We start from the raw sequence: 17726 nt of genomic DNA on the forward strand, positions 1-17726 counted from the left end.
TCTGACAGTTTTATCTAGGCCACGCAGAGTAGAAAGATGACAAATGATGGCATAGCTTCATGTACTTGATTGAATCAAAGAGCATCTTGGCTAACTCTTTTGAAAGATGGACTCAAAGCTTTGTGAGGTTAATAATCATGGGAAGAGGCTGGATATGCCTTAAAAGATGAGGAACAGTGTCTGAAAATACTTCAAGGTGTCTACACTCATGGGCAACAGGCAGTGGACAAGACAGTCCCTGTAGATAAGTGGTAGCCAAGAGCTGACAGGATTTGAATACACTGAACGTGGAATGGGAGATTTCTTTTGCAGTATTAATGATCTCACTTCTGTAAAACAATCAGGTTTGATGGGTTATGTTCAAGACATTTTTAAATTGGAGTCAGTACTGGTTGTAGGTGTCAGAAAACTGCATCTGTACACTGAATGTAGGTGGTGATGAAGAAGTAAATTCTGAGTTTGTTGAAGTGATTTGATCACATACCCATGCGTGAATAAAATGGAGAGCCTTCAAAGAGCACATGTTTGCAAACACGTGAATCACAGTGGCAGGGAGCAGAAAATAGGACAGAACATGGATTTGTAGCAAAGGAAAGAAACCCCAAAATACTGAAAGTGGTAACCAAGTAACTGTTGCACTATGTTATTAGTGGATTTCACAGATTCTCCCGCACATGAAATTAGTGTCAAGATACAAAATCTTTTTAAAAGCTGCTCTTGTTCAAGAAGCTGTTAAGCTTCCAGGAACCAGAGTAAATCTTTGAATACTTAGAACTCCTTTGCTGGTAGGAACAACATTCATTTACTGTTTTGAGAAGAATAAAAATATCTATTTCAAACTTACTTAAAATCCAAATAAGGTCTTATTTCATAAGTGTAGGAATCATATAGAGTCTGTCCTTAGTTTTGAAAGAAAAGCCGGTCTGTGTCAACTGTCACAGAGCGTACTACTTGCTACTTTTGAATTTTGGTGTCATCTGTTTTTAGGTTTGTTTGGTGGGTTTTTTTTTTTTGTTTTTTTTTTTTTTTTTTTTTTTTAATGGAAAACCGTAAAAATAGGTAATGTGGTTGTTGGGCTAAATGACGAAGTATTAAATAGCTTACATTCACGTCTTTGGTTACCTGGCTGCTGTGCAGCTCTCTGGATACAGGGCTTTGTGTGCTGAAATGTTTCAATGGAAGTTCTTATGCTTGTGAAAGTAATTTCATCCCATGATGACAGCTAGGAGAGACTGTCTTGCTGTGGTCATGGAAAGTTGAACTGATACGACTCTTGCTGGGTGACCTTCTCTTGGGATTCTGCCTGCTCTCAGAAATCAAGCCATTTCTTTTCCATTTGGGTGGAAACTCCAAAATTTGCAACAATGCCAGACATAATTTTGTGTCCTTATTAGCCCTGCAGTTCTGAAAGAAACAGTTTTGAGACTTTTCTCTCTGAATTCTGCTATTGGGCCTGCAGCTCATAAATCCAAGGATCTGCATGCTTGTATATTAGAAAGTATGTTCTGAGGTCATCATGCTCAGCATATAGCTAAAAATTATTATTTGTTTGCAAAGATAGTAGATAACTTCTCATGTCTGGGCTGATACAGCTTGAGACTATTTTTTCAATTGAGAAGTGTACACCTTACTTATTTTCAGTGTTAAATGTAACTTTTGTAAGTGGACAGTAGTGGTCTTTTATCCTTCAGATTAAAGGGTGTAGATTTTGATGGCAGATAAAGTTATTTTGTGAATGCACACTGCAAAAACACACAAAGAAGAAAATTATCAGTTGTTTCCATGGGAAGGGAACAGGTATGTGAGTGACCATTAGCATGAAAAAACTGATTTCTGAAACTATTTTCAGAGGGTATGATGAAATTTGTGAGTATAGATCTGTGTGCTGTGTGATATTGAAGCTGTCAGATTTCATTAAGAAATGTCTCGAGGAATGATGTTTGCCAAGATCTCTGTGAGTATATTTGAACTGTTATAACCTATATCTCTAGAGCTTGCCATTTATGTCGTGTGGCGAGTGGTTTTCTTCCAGGTATCCAGAGCCTGTCAGGGACCTCCACTGTTGAGGCTACACAGAAATGGAATTGAATCTAAGCACAGACTTGGCCAAAAAATGCCAATCTGCAACATGCCTGCTGCCATTTAAGGACTTCAAGGCATGACCCTGGTTTATTAATTAAAACAAAAGGAACTCAGCCCTTTATTGGACATTTTGTAGTTGTATGTATCTGACATCATAATTCATTTGTAATGTCAGTTGTTAGGCAACATGGATGGGGAGAGCAGGCTTTTTAGTAGTGTGGGAATGTGCATGGATAGGTTTTCCCCACTGAGGAGTAACAGTATTGGACTTCCAAGACTATCCATTTTTTGGCCAGAATGGACTACAGAAGTCTTTAGAAAGGCACTGGAGTTTCCTTCCTGGGACCAGAAATATATGTTACTAAAATCTGAGATAGGGGCTTTGTGACAACCACATAATTCACCACATAACGGGAAGATAACATTAAAGTCATGGTAGAATACTTACTGTGGGACAGAAAAGTGCAAACACTTTGTGTTTCATTGACTGGCTATGTATCTGTCACATGAAAGCAAATATGTTTGCAATCTGACAAGTGATGAATATACTTAATTGCTTGTCAGGAGGAATGACTTTGAGGTACTTGTGAAGACAATCTCTCCTTGTGCAACTTGAGCTTGATGAGTTCTCAAGGTTCCCAGTGCTTTTCCAATATATTAAAGTAATGTTGCAGGACAAAACTGGTAGAGAGCAAAATGTGAGAAGTTGGGAGTTCTCTTTCTTCAAGGAAACAGTGTTGGCTATGAGAGATTTTCTTGTGTGATTTTAGGCAAGTTAGTTTAGGGCAACACTTGTTTAAGTATACCAGCCATTTTTCAAGAATTATAGTAATGCTTGGGTTTCATTATTTGATACTGAGAAAAAAAGCCCACTGTAATTCTTCATCTGAAAGCAGCAGTTTTGACTTTCAGCCTAATATTTTGGTTTTGTTTCCGCTGTTCTGCTCATAACCTGCATGAGAAGAGACTCAGAAGTTTGTTGTGTCTGTGGGCATGGTCTCTGGAGACCTGCATCACACAAGCTGCAGGCCTGTTATCCCAGTCTGCATGAAAAGTAGGCTGAGTACTGCCTGCTGTGTTTGTTTGGGTTCCATCACTGTAATGGCAAAGCACCTTATGGTTTTGAATGCATAAATTTTCCAGTGGGGAGACTAAGTGGCTTTTCCAAGATCACATAGTGTGACATAAATAGGAATTGACTATCCTTAGGTCTGAACTCATCTTCTTCATAGGCATAACACCGTGCCTCTATATGGAACTTTCTGGGAGTACTTGTTCGCTTGTCTAAGGGTGACCACCTGAAAAATACATTGGTTCTGCAGGTAAATCCTGGCTTTGCTGCCCTGAAGAGGGAACTAACTGGAATGCAATAAATTGATGTTGGAACTTGTCTTGTTTGGTCCCTCATTTACAGGAAATAGCTGTACTGAGCTGACTTGGCTCCTCAGTCTTGACAGTCAGAAGCAATTTTGAGCAATCAGTTGTATTTAAGTACAGCAGAAGTGATTTAAGAGTCCCCCTAGGAAGGTAATAGTGCTCCTTTGGGATCTTTACAGTGAAAGATGTGTAACTATTCATCATGGTGATTTTGGATGATGCTTGAGGAAACCGCAAAGGTGCTAACTGCCAGAAGCAGAAGAAGAGTAGGGTACTCCTTCCTTTTTCTACTTTGCTCTTGCTGTCAGCTCCTCTTAGAGATGGGATTTAATGGATCTTTGTCTGGTCCAGAATGATGATTCCTATCTCCTGATTTTTTTTAACAGTACACTTTAGAGTACACACCTTTGGGTGTTTGCTTGGTGCCACCTCAGTTTCCTTATACTAAAGTGGGTGTTACAGTGCATGCCTACCAAGAGCATCTAACTTGTGTTTTAAATTTAACTTAATTTTGTTTGTTTGCAAGTCATCTTGAAAGCATCTGGTGAAGCTTCTGTAGTAGTGGTCAGCAAAAGAAAAGTCTTAAATTGTGAATTGCCTTCCAGCTTGTCAGAAACAGCCACGCATTGTGTATCAAGAAATTACAGACATCAAAGGGCGCAAACGTTGATCTGTCAAACATTTTCACTGCATATCACCATTGCTGAGGTGAATGTACACTAATACAGATTTCAGCTTCAAGCACTCCTAGGAAGTTTAAAGTTCTGCTTAGGGGTGCTTTGTTGTCTTTGACCTGCAAGGAAGTTGTAGGGAACATCTATAGGGTTTTTTGCATTAGTGAGCCTGGTGGAAGGGGATGTCTTTACCTGCAGTACACTGTGCTGCCTGTCATTAAGAAAAGTGATTGGTGAAGTTATGTGGAGACCAGTAACTAAATTCAGTCCTTTCAAGAAGACTAAATGCTATTAATATTGTTTGACTGTTTTGGAAATGGGAGATCACAGATAAATGTTTTTATACACTTAAAAGAATTTTTTCAATTCCATGAAGAAAAGTTCTTTAGTCAGCTGCAGTAGAAACTGCAAGATTGGCACACCTATGACGAGCAGCTTTAGGTCTTCAGCAAAGCTCTTTTTGTTGCACTTCTTGAAATGGTCATTCCTCTTGCCATTTTTAATTCTGTGAATGGACCTTAAAGAAGCAAACAAACAGGGCCACTAGGGTAGTTGACTGTACAGAACTGGGATAGAAGCAGTTTGGAGAGGTGAAAGCTTTAATTATTTTAAAAATACCTGCTTGGATTTTCAGGCAGTCACTGATTTTGGAGGGCTAGTTTCTGTTTGCATGAGTCTGCAGGTAAAATCATGATGTTGTCATGAGTTTACTGTTTCTCCACTCATAAAAGTGGGAGTGCAGGTATGGTTCTTATTTGTGTTTTGTGTTGGGACACAGTAGATAAGGGGCACAATTAACATTTTATAAGTGACTTTAGGGCAGACATAAAATTTTAATATCTTATATTTTTCAGCTGTTGGGCTGTAGTAACCTTCTGTTTAGACACAATTCACTTGGGAGTGAAAATGCTCAAGGAAAGGGAATAATTTTAATTGACTTTCTCTAATGGTGGAGCTGGATGCCTTTAAAATGAGTAAACTTTTAAATACACTGGCCTGTACATAAAGTATGAATACACAAACGTTTCTGGTGGAAACGCCAATGTCCGTGCTTGGTTTCTGGAGTGATTGTACACATGAATCAGTACAAACATATTCAGTAAAAAACTCATGAGCAGTTTATAAGAGCTATTGCAGATCTTAAAACTCCCCTAAACCCCAACTAAACCAAACATCATCTTAGCCACTGTTTTTGCATTAAATAAATCAGGAAGGAAAAGGCCGTATGTTCTTAAAAGCGCTAGAGGGAGCTAGGAGGAAGAAAAGGGGAAAATAATTGTTGAAGACATGTCTGCATTTTTAGCAGTAGCTTATATAAACCATCCATTTAAATCCTTCCATTCACTTCAGCTAAAATGCAGCTACAGTTCAGCCATTGCATCTTGCTGCTCTGTTTTCCACCCTTCACTGAAGAAATTTCCATTTTCTAGTCCTGAGAGAGGCCAGAAGCTTTGCTGCTTTTTACATGGCTGTAGGGAAAACTACCTGCCTCTGTAGACTGTACCTCTTTTCTGGCCTTATTTTGTATTTGGATGAGCAGCCAAATAATAATTTCCCTTTTGGTGGTGGTAGCTGTTTTGAGGGGACTGATATACAGGCTCAGTTCCAAGCTTTTCTCCCTCTGAGATTACATGGAGAGAAAGTGTGTGTGTTGTATGTCTGAATTTGGGATCTACCTGATGAAGAAGAATTTATTTGCATTAATCTGAAGTGGCCACATTACTCTTGCAGAGATCTGAAGAAACTGAGTATCTGTGAACTCACAGAATAATACACAAATACAAAGTTACTGTGAAGCATCTCATTTTATGAGGTTTTAGAAATGTTATTGGGCACTTTTTATGTTGCTCTGCTGTAAAGCTAAATGCCTTGAGTTAAAGTGTAACAGCTTTACGATGTAGATTATATAAATTACTTGTTTTTAGTTTCCCTCCACCCCAATAAACAGCCAAAATGTTGATATCTTGGGATTTGTAAGAATAGCATGAAATCTTGCAGGGGTGTTCTTTAGTTTTCAGGTTTTGGAGGGTGGGGGAATCTTTTTAGTATGCTAAAGCTTCTCCTCTTAATATTCAGCATTACACAACTAAACCTGTTGCTGTGGAGAACTGAATTTTGATGGCCTGGGGCATTGAGCAATTTGGGGGGAAGGAAGGATGTTGTTGTTGTTATTATTATTAGAGGCTGCTTAGGGCTTTGGAATGCTGGAAGTAATCTCAGAGGAGGTAGACAGACTGGAAATGGATGATTAAATAAGCAGAATTAATATATATACACCATGTGTTTATCATCTGCTGCTGAAATTTATTGTGATTTCACTCATTGTTGAAGTTCCCTAATTTCTCTTTTCCACATTAGAAAATAAATGGAAGGGGCAGGAAAAATCAACTGAGGTTTTCTTCCTTTGGTCTTTATTAGATGGAATGATTTTAGGTTATGAAAACAAGGACAAACATTTCTCAAAAGTACTTTAACCATGCCTTAGCCCGAGGACTCTGCTCTCTTTAAAGGAAACAAATATAATTAAATTTAAATATGTGGAAGCTGGAGTACTTTAGCAGTGCAGAGATTTTTTTTCCCCATGTACTTTGAGGCTGTTAGGATTTTTTGTCTATTTATAATTACATCATTCTAGATTTTAGATGGCTACAAATTAAGAATTGAAGAAAACATTTTTGGAAATATTTAATAACATCTTGACAACAAAAAAAACCCCTAACTCAACAAACAGATAAGAGCACCAAGTAATTATGACTTAATTCCTATTGAATGGTTCAGGGACTTTTCCTGTCATCTGAGAATTAACTCTACTTAAGATGAAACAGAGTATTGGAATAGCAGAGAATCTTTTTTTTCCCCCTGCCCCTTTAGCTACTGTGCTTTGCACAGTTTCTTCTGCTGCAATGCAGGGAGGGAGGCAGATGGGTTTCTTGCTCTCCTGCTATGCATAGGGCTTCTATTAAAGCTCTAAAATATTTCCTCAGGTAGAAAATGGGCAAAGTTGAACTGTAATTGGGTGCAAATTCAATTTATTGCTCTGAATCAGGAAAACAGGCATGTTTATCCTGAAACAGAGGATTATGACTTTGTAGATAATTTTCCTGTACTTCCAAAGAGCAGGGATACTCAGAATGGTCTGCGAATACTTTATGGAGTATTTGTGATACACAAATTATCCCCTTATGTGTAACTAAAACAGCTTTTTTTTTTTTTTTTTTTTTTTTTTTTTTTTTTTTTTTTTTGTGATATTTCAATCTTCTTTTATGATAGTTTGGTTTCAGAGTAACGCCTACCACTGTTGAACTCCATGGTACAACAAAAAGTTGGGGGGGGTTACCTGTTGAAGTGATGATGGATTTACAACAGAATAGATGTATTTTCTCTTGGACAGGTAGAGGAAAAAAAAAGTTTTTCTCTTAAAAACACACAGTGGAAGCTGTGGTGTACTTTGATTGTTGTATTGCCTTAGAAAACGCCATTACCTTCAGAATAGCCCAAGGGCAGAGTGTTTATCATTTGACTTTCACTGTTTACCCAAAGGCTGAGGTATCTGATAAAAAAGAAAGGGCCAATGCCAGAGTGGGTGTAAGGTACCACAAGGCCCAGCACCCCTTCCCTCTCCCCGCCCAGCTGGGGCAGAGCAGGGCACCCACGAAAAGGTGCCTAGTGCCAGTTTTTCTCCCCAAGTCCTTCATGTCACAACGCATCTGAGCAGATGGTTTGTGTGCCTCCTAAGATTTGTGGAGAAGGAGGCTGCCTTGAAGAATGGCTCATCCTGTTCTGAGCTTGATGTCCAGTGTCCTTTGCTGAGCTCTCTGTGGAGGTGGCCTGGAGAGGAAACCTGGTCTGTGATGGTGGCTAATGCAAAGCCTTTAATTCAGTGCTGGAAGAATATTTCACAAGGGTTTTGGAGCAGAAATTGCCAATCGGTGTCACTTGTTGCGGTTCTTTCTGGCGCAGTGGGAGCAGCACTAATTAATGCCTGTTCCCAGTGCTGTTCAGGGCAGTCCAAAAACACAGGGCTGCAATATCTTAATGATCTGTTAGGGAAAGTGTGAGCAGAAATGGTGATGTGCTTTACAGATAAGTTGAGAGTACAAATCTGCTGATCTAAGGGGGGCTCGGTACATCCTGTGCAAAGGCAGGAGCAAATGCAGGGAGGTTGAGAGCAGAGATGGCTCCTGCCTCTCTGAGCCCAGGAGGGACCGGCAAGCGGCTCTTCAAAGCGAGGATTTGGGATACTCCTGTGTGCTTCAGTTCAGAGCTGGCGTTGCAAGCAAAGGCTGATAGTCCTTTAAAAGGTGCCTGTTTCATCTGTGTTCCTCAGAAATGAGGTTTCTCATGCATTTTTTGCTGCCTTTAATGTAGGGCTGTGAATAGCTACTGCAGGTGAGCCTTAGATCAAGATCTGATGCAACTGTAGCGCTGCTAACTCCCCAAGCCAATGTAGCATACCAAATTATTTTTAATAATGTAGGACTTTGGCTAGGCTATGCCCTGAGGAAGAAGCGATGGGAGGTAAAGCTTTTCCCCCAAGCTGGAGAGCTTGGCAGAAAGACATGCTGGGCACACATCCCTGCTGGGACTCGGCCAAGATCCAGATGAGGATACATTTAAAATCCCACCCTGTAGTGCCTATAATAAGGCATCCTTCTTTCCCTGCTCTCAACAGCTGGGGGCAGAGGGGACAGCGCTTGCCATTCCCTTTGGGAATGTGTGGCGCTTGCCTAACAATAGTTGCCGATGGAGAAAAGTGAAGCACTAAAAATTCCTTTAATTACATTTTGCTGTATTTGTATGTTTGATAATAACTGGCAGTACTTGGTTCAAAATACTTTATGATTTTTCCCCCCGCATCGCATTAGCCTTTGAAAAAGTACTTTGGGCTAATGTTTTTCTTTGTCAGGATTTACATTTTGCTCGGAGTATACTGCAGGTCAGGGGATTTTTTTGATGCTCTCAAGTGTTATTGTGAAAAAGTATATGGATCTTTGTGTAATAATATATAGTCAGGCAGGAAGCAGCTTAACTTCAGCTTTTCTGGACAGGATTTTGCTGAAAGATGTGGTGCATGAACATGTTGATTTTATTATCATCTTATAACAACAACCCGCTGTTGGGCTCCCTTATTTGCATTCCTAGCAGGACGGCAAGGTGAATAATTTAATTCCAGCAGCCTACGCCACGTGATGGTGCGAGGACCCGTCGGCGATGCCTCCCCCTGCACCGACAGACTTTGGAGAGGAATGGAAACTTACAGAAGTGATGCTAAATTGTCGCCGTGTCCTCCCTTAACCCTGGGGATATCTCTCGTCGGAGTGATCACTTCATCCTTTGCTTTTCCACGTGTTCCTCTGACGTGGAGTTTGGGGTGTGTGTGTGTATGTGAGCCTGTGAGCAAGACGAGTGAGGGAGTGGGAAGCGGGGAGGGCAGTGGGGGAAAGACGCACAGCCAGGCACAGAGCTCGCCGGAGCAGGAGCAGCGCGGAGCCGGGACTCCAGCCTCAGGCAGCGGGGAGTGGAAATTTACAGCTGCTTGTGAGCGCCTGTGCATGTCCAAGTGATCCTTTCTGCTCACGCTTTTCCAGAGGCTGCCGGTCGCTCGGCAGGAGAAGAGCGGGAGGCCGAATCGCGGGATCCCTGGTCTCTGCCACTTGTCGGTGATCTGCGGCGGGGGAATAAAGCGGGATTAGAAGATGGAAGATCACTGAAGGCGGCTGCTGGCGGCGCGGGCTGCAGGGAGGCGGCAGAGCTGTCTTCAGCACCTGGCCATGGGGCTGCGCCCGGCTGCCTAGGAGCCCCCACCTTTCCACTCGCAGTAAGTGTCAGCCGAGCTGATGTCCTCCGAGTGACGGAAAGTTGAATGATTTAATGAAACTTTCCTTTTTTTTTCCCGGTTAGCACCTGCCTTTTGGTAATGAACCGCTTGCCTGCTTGTTCTCGATAGTTACGCTGGTAGCTTTTTATAGCTTTGTAAACTATGTTACCAGGAGTGGCTCTTTAATGCAGGCAACCCTAAACAATACTCCTCCTGTTACATAAGGCGCTGGCTCTGCGACCAAGCACTCCGTGTCCATGGAATATCTCTGGAAATGGCTTTATTTACAGTGTGGTTTCCAAAAATAAAATATCTGCAATATATCATTTCTCCTGCTCCTCTCCGCGGGCTGCCTGCAGCTGCGGACTGGCTCTTGAGATGCAGAGGAATGAGAGCGTGGCCACTTGCATAAGGCAGGGGGAAGGAGATGAAGGGAAGATGAGCGTGCGTGTGAGCTCCACAAGGAACAGCGCATGTAAATGACCCAGCTCCTCGTTTGCAGCCGATCGGTCTTGTCCACTTGAAATGCTGATTCTGTGCCATGGGCGGTTCATGAAGTCTTTATCGGGCAAAACTTTAATGGAGCTTAAGGGAAGTGTTTTTTTTTTTTTTTTTTTTTTTTTTTTTTTTTTTTTTTTTTTTTTTCTTGAAAGCAAAGGCTCTTCCTTGGGCTAATACTACGAGTAAACTGAAATTACTGCTATAGGAAATTATTTTAACCCATTACGAAGCTATTGAAGGTAATACAGCAAACTTGCTACCAGCTTGATCAAGTGAATGCTGTATAGAGAGGTAAGCTTAGTAATATTGGACCAAATGCAAAAATAGTATTCATGTTCCTCACTAATAGATTTAGAGGAAGTCCTATTCCCTCTTGGCTGCTGCCTGTGTTATTTAAATTATGTTACCAGTTTCCATTATTTCTACAGTTACTGTTACTACTAGAAATGGATATTTAACTTGGTTTCTCTTTTACTTAAGTAAATGGAAAGCTGTTAAGAATTCTGTTAGAATTGTGTGTACTTCAGAGACATTAGTTAAAAAAGCTCTTTCTGCATGACTGAGTTTGTGGGAGTTTTGCTATGGACTACAGTTAGGCATGGAATTGAATTCTTAGTCTTTTAGGTTTTGAAGATCTCTGTAGTTGCAAACGCAAATTGTGATTCCAAATATTCTTGATTCGTCAATCCTGCAAATTTCATGGCTGTAAAACCTCTGGTTTTCTATGTTGCTAGTTTATTGAGCATGAAGTGATAACCTACCACTTCTAGCTAGTTCATTAGCATGACTGGGAGAGCCTTTGTGGTCCTGTGATACAGATAAATGATGCTGGTGTGAGTATGGATGCCACTTCTGCATGGGTGAGAATCTGAATGTTACCTGACATTGCAGTGTGCAAATGACGTTTTGTAATAAATTAATAATAACAATAACAGTAACAGCAACAATAATAATAGTGGATGTGAAAACACAGGACTTCCAATAGTGGGATGAAAGGTAGCAAAGTTGAACACATAAAATGCCCTTAATTTCAATTCTGTTCTCTGTACCCTACTAAAGATAGATTTAGATTAGATATTAAAAAGAAATTTTTTATGGTGAGGATGGTGAGACTGTCATAGGTTGCCCAGAGAAGTTGTGGCTGCCCCACCCCTGGCAGTGCTCAAGGCCAGTTTGGATGGGGCTCTGTGCAACCTGGTCTAGTAGAAGGTGTCCCTGCCCGTAGCAGGGGGCTTGGAACCAGATGATCTTTATGGTTCCTTCCAACCCAAACTATTCTATGATTAGTACTTAGTTTGTATTACCACGCATTTATCCCCCCCTTTATGATCATCACTGCATCATTCTGTGTTTGGTTGATGAATATCTGAGCTGTAGCATCTGCTCCAGCAGTCTCTGCACCCTCCGTCCATCCCCCTTCCTTCCCTCTTGTGCTGGTACAGCTATAGACTGTATCTGGGCAGAACTGGACTGGAAACCTGTGTGACCTTTTTTTCCCCCAGCAGGCTATTTTTGTTAACCTGGGTCACTTCCCTGACCTGGCTCACCATGTGGCCCTGCAACAGCTGAATGGCTCCCACAGAGGCTGTAGTGATGTGAAGACATGTGAAGCAGAGTGTCACCATCTATCAAAATAGATTGCCTCAGTGACCACATTGCTTTTAGGTGTTTCATTTTATCCCCTGTGTTTGCTGAAAGACTATACATGTGGGGGTTTTTTTGTTGTTTTTTACTAAAGTGGCATTCAAGCGCTCAGTTGAAGAGAGTTAATAATTTCTTTAAGTGTTTCCGCAGAGCTACAACACAGCAAGTGAGTGGAGCATCACCATGAGTGCCTTCAGTTTCACAACAGTATTGAACAACTGTGTGATATTACTATTCTCATTCTGTAGAAGTGATCAGATTAATGGTAGAGCTGCCTCCTTCTTTCCCATGTCTGATCTTCAGGATACTTGCCATCTGCTAAAAAAAGTGCCATTTCTGGTGGTGTTAGACATTACTGTGATGTTTTGTGTGTTCAGGTGAAGTTTCAGCTAATATACATCTTCATTTCAGGTAATGCAACAAGTAGCCAACATCAAAGCTTATGATAAATAAATTCTTGAGTTTTTGGAAAAACTAAGTTGCCAAGCAGAGATGGCATTCATTCAGCCTAACCACGAAACTGTCCTGTCTTCTGTTAATCTTCTGTCTCATTTGCAGTGCACCCTACAAAATCTGCAACTCATTGAGAATCTGCAGAGAAGTTGCTTGTTCCATAGCCTTGATTCCTTCTGTGTATCAAATAAAACATGGGTTGTGTGAGGGGGGTGCACTGGGGAGAGTGAAAGGACAAACTGGGCTTCTCTGCGTGCTCATCACACATGAGGGCTTCCGTCTCCTGGTTTTAGTACGTTGCTCTGTCTTTGCAACAACCTTCCCAAATATGGCAGGAGGGAGAAATGATGACCTCTTCCATTATGTGGAGACTGAATTAGACAAAATGATGAAGAAACTGTGCTAACTCAGGACCCAAATTAACGGGCGATAGGCACGCTGTGGTGAAAGGGAAACAAAGAACTTTTTTTCCGTTCCAGAAACTCTCACACAATGAGTTACTAAAATGTTTTGATTCTGATCAATAACTTGATGAAGGATGGAAGCTGGGGCAAGTCTGATACTCCATGGGGAGGAAAATAGTTTGCTTCTTTATTGTTGAAGACCAAATATTTTTTCCAGAGGAGCATCTGCAAAGAGTGCATGGATAGGCTCATGTGCTGTCTTCCATTCTTGCTTTCGTGGGCAGGAAAAAGCCTTTGTTACTGAACTGCTTTAATGAGTCACTTCATAGTGGGATGGGCTGCTGAGCAGAGAGGAGTTGCTCTGTGCAGTTTTCTTTCATTGTGCTTACAAGTTCAGTTGCACTATAATATTTTGAGGAAGTGTATGACTTAAAAACAAAGCAACTGTAGAGAGTGCCTACAATCAGAACTAGATGTCTTTCTGTACTTTATAGCTGTTCTAAATTTTTTTTTAGTACATTCTCTTTATGAGCAGATAAACTGGCAGAAGATATATTTTGAAGCCTGATAAAGTGTTGGCTTTGTTGTCAGATGATCTAGGTTGCATTCCTGACACAGCCACTGATTTTTTTTACGTGGCCTTGAGTAAGTCTTGTAATCTCTCTGTGTTTCAGCTTCCCCCTTTGCTGAGGAGACAGAATAAAAGTAGGTAGATAGGTTTTTTTGAAAATGTGTTTTCTATCTTGGTTAAATGTGTGTAGAGCTGGAGATCTCTCAGAGACTCTGTGTCCTGAATATGAAGGGATGCTACTGAATACCCTAAAACTCATGTCTTACAAACCACATCCAGCTCTGGATTCAATTCACTGCCTTAGTCCACATGTTTTTTTGGGTTTTTTTTCCCCTATTTTTCCTGACTTGAACAGAAACAGGCTGACATTTGGAAAGTGATGCTTTGATGTTCCTTTTGGTGTTTCTATGGCTTATCTAATATAAAACAGTGCCATTTTTTTCTCCCAAACAAAGACAAAATGTTATTCCACAAAAGTATTTTTGTAAAAGTAGAGTTTCTAAAATGTCCAGGACACTCCAACCCAGGTGTCTGAAATGTCCTGTTTACACTGATGGAAACAGCAGGCTTAGGAAACTTTATTTCCTCCTACAGCACTGCTGAGGCATTTTCCTCATGACTGGGAGAGACAGCCTCTGAGACCAGGAGAGTTGGTCTGGTAAGATACAGCTGTTTCTTTCCTTGGTCTCATAAGCTCCTCTCAAGAGCACCAGTGAAATAACATCCTTAAAACTAACTGTTTCACAAGTTGGCTGGTTCTCCATTATGAATGCAGGAGTGTCCACAATCCATTTTTGATGTTATGAAAACATATGTTGAATAAGCATTAGGTGGAAAAACGTTTTCCTAGAAAGAGGGAAAGAAAGGGGTTTATTCAGTCCTGTCCCTTGCTGCCAGACAGCAGTGTCAAAAAATTTATGAACAGATGCTCTGTAGTGTGCCTGGTAGAGTAGGTAATTTCAAAACCTCAAAGCTCCAAAGGGTGGAAACCTTTACATTTCTAGATGAAGTTTATTCATCAGCAGTTTATAGCCATTTGGTTCTGCATAAATAGTTATTGTTATTTAAGCTGAAATAACCTTTTCAGCTTTCCTGTATTTTTATTCTAAACTTATGAAGGTAGACACCTTTTAGCCTCCAAGACATGCTGGTCTTCCCATTTTTCTGGCCATCCAGTGTGCTTCTCTCCACCCCCTCTAACCTCTGTTGATTTTACTTGACTCTGGATGTTCAGGGCTGTGTACAGTGTTCCATTGAAAGTCTAGCAATGCTTTATATGAAGGCATAAATGCCTTTGGATTTCTACTGACCCTTATTTTTGCGATTCATCACAGGTTTGTATCTGTCTTTCTCACATCTGTAAAATGCTTGTGTGTTTACATATGTCAGCAGCTGCTTGTTTTCATAATTTCTCATGAAAAGTCCTCAGCTTGAAGCAGATACTCATAGAATGGTTTGAAGGAACCATTTAAAGGTCATCCAGTCCAATTCCCCTTATCATGGATGTCTTCAGCTAGGTCAGGTTGCTCAGAGACCTGTTCAATCTGATCTTGAATGTTTCTGGGGATTTGGAACATCTACAAACTGTGTCTCATCTACCATTCAGCATTATCCAATACTTTCTACTCTTAACTTTTATCCCATTTTTATTACCTTGGTTCTTGACTTCATCCAGTTTTCCAGATAGTGATATTCAAGTCCTGTTATGTGTTGATAATATCTTTCTATTTTTAGTCACCACAATTTTTGGATAGGCTCTTAATTCCTGTGCCTCTCTAAAGATGATCCCATCCCCAGATTGCTCTTCCCTTCTCAGTCAGATGATGTGATCATTTTCTTCTTCAACTATTTTTTTGGTACTATATTCACATCAGTGCATTTCCACATTAGATACATGGATTATACTGTGTTTTCTCTGTTAAAAATATAAGGAATTTTAGTATGAGCTACCTTTGGTGAGGCTGTGTTGCAATATTTTCAGTTGTCATTATTTTCAGTTGTCATTAATCTTTGTTTTTTAGTTATTTTTAGACTGGTTTCTTGAGAAAATGAAGCTTATGGGGTCACACTGTCCATTTCTCATTCTAATTCTCTTCTCATGGTAACTTTTGGACTTACTGTGAAATTTCAAACAACCTTGACAGAGGACTAGATGCCTATAAAAAACCAAGTTCCAAAAAACATACTGAAAATAAGTGATGTAAAGAATAGGACCTCTAAATCAAATTTGTGCCTCTATGGAACATAAGACGTTCCAAGAAAAAGCTTGGAGAGCAGAGAGCTGATACAAAGAGGGGGACAGGACAGAAATTCCCAGCTGTGATAAAAGCTTCTTTAGTAAGAGCTTGTGCTTTCTTTGATTCTGGAAACTCCAGTCATGAGGAGCAAAGCTGGAGGAGAGGAGTCCTTGTTTTGCCACTTGCCTTATGGGATAGCCAGCCATAAGACTGAGGAATACAACTCCCAAACCTCAGCAGAGTGACTTCACCCCCATGTGCTTCTGCCTCTAATTGGGACAGCACGGGTCCCTCCTATAAGATTGCTGCATTGGGAGCCAAAAGTTCTGCAGCTGCCAGTATGTATTTTTTGAGGTGATGGATCATCTTGTGCCAGGTTAAAAACTGTATTCTGAGAAGAGATAAATCAAAAAATGTTATTTCATGCACATCTGTGGCTCTTCCCCCTTTTCTCTCTGCCCCCCTACACTTGCATATAGCAGAGGCTTTGCTTTGTATAAGACTTTGTATCTGATGAAGTAATGCAGAGACTTGGCTCTGTTCAACAGAGCAATGAATTAAACAGTTTCTTGAGTCCCTTCCTGCCCTATTATTGGTGTTTTTGCTGTTGTGATTAAGATGCTGGTAGGGTATGTAGTGGAAAAAATGGTATTTTATCACTGAGCAGCGATGTAGTAACTTGCTGGTGATACTGGAACTATGCAGTGGAAAAGTGCTGGTTCTATGGCAAAATTAGTGATTATTTGTTGCAAACACACTGCTCTAGACAGTCATGCAAGTTTCTTTTTGAGAGGAAATAATCGTTTATTGTCAGCATTTCAGTTAGAATGCTAATTTAGTTTAGTAATCTGAATATACCTACCCCACCCTGGATGAAAAAAATTCTTCTCTGAAATGCAACTTGCCTGTTAAGCTCCTGATTTCAGACTCTCTCTCTCTCTTGCATCATCACATCCTCATGCCATGCCTTCAGGATAATAAAAACATGCCGAATCAGGTCCTTCTCAAAGTGTATTGTGAATTATTAATCTTCTGTTTGCATCTCTTGTGGGATTCCAGAGTGCTTGACACTTGCTAGCAGCATCTAAACAACTTTATCGTACAGTACTGGCATCAAAGCCTTTTCCAGTGCTTGTGTGTAGCTGAGTGTGCCCCAAAGGATGAGTTGTTATTACACCCAGGCTTCAACCTTGCACCTTGTCAGGCTGAGGTGGGACTCTGCTCTGGTGACTGGTGCTGGCAAAACTCGCACCTCTGAGTGTCATGGGAGCAGGACACTGCAGCTGGGAGCTCAGCTGAGGAGTGACGGTCATGTAGCCAAAACCGGAGAAATAAAGATGAGTTTGAACAGGACCATGAGGAGCTTGAAAATGGGAAGTTGAAAGTGGTGAGGTTTCGGACACTGAATATGAAAATATCCCTGTAAAACTGACCTAGCAACAAATGAGAAGCCATATACAAATGAGAAGCTGTATCACCTACTTTGCTTTAAATAAGACATTTAAAAATATTTCCTGTGTGTCCTAGAAACTAATCCTTTAAAGATAGTTTGCAAAAGTATTTTGAAATTTTTTTTAAGGTATTAGGATAAAGTCTGTATAGATTTTGCTTTTAAAATTTGAATTTTATACTTGGCTGTTTTATATGGTTACTATTTATAGTTGCAATAGAATGTGTGCCTAATCTGGGTATTAATTCCATAGATTATTTGGGGATTAGTAACACATGGATGTATGGCTCAAATAAGATCATATTTCCATCATAGTCCTGATGGACTCTGTAGTGTGCCCATACTAACAATGAAGCATGGGAGGAGTTGGTTTTTTGGGACCACTGGGTTTTCTTCTTTATGCTGTGTATATTGTGCTTGCATATCCTCTCATTTGAAACCACTTGTATAAAGCTTTTTATAAATTGCAAATGTTGGAGAATAATGGGATAGAAGTGGCTTGTGTATGTATTTAT

At 40.5% G+C, this 17726-nt stretch overlaps 1 protein-coding gene across 5 annotated transcripts in view; it reads left to right on the top strand.

Moving 5' to 3' along the window:
* The window catches only part of CAB39L (calcium binding protein 39 like), a 61333-nt gene that overhangs the window by 8107 nt on the left and 35500 nt on the right, over nucleotides 1-17726 (top strand). For 3 of the 5 annotated variants that reach the window (XM_066313256.1, XM_066313257.1, XM_066313258.1), the window contains exon 3: nucleotides 9722-9951. The exons of 1 other annotated variant lie outside the window; for it this stretch is intronic. The gene's annotated coding sequence lies outside the window, so the exon portion shown is untranslated. Of the gene's footprint in view, nucleotides 1-9552; nucleotides 9952-17726 lie in introns of those variants that run through there. One more of the 5 variants, XM_066313259.1, reaches the window with a different exon arrangement.

The sequence above is a fragment of the Sylvia atricapilla genome, chromosome 2, assembly GCF_009819655.1.
Source record: "Sylvia atricapilla isolate bSylAtr1 chromosome 2, bSylAtr1.pri, whole genome shotgun sequence".
Lineage (NCBI taxonomy): Eukaryota > Metazoa > Chordata > Aves > Passeriformes > Sylviidae > Sylvia > Sylvia atricapilla.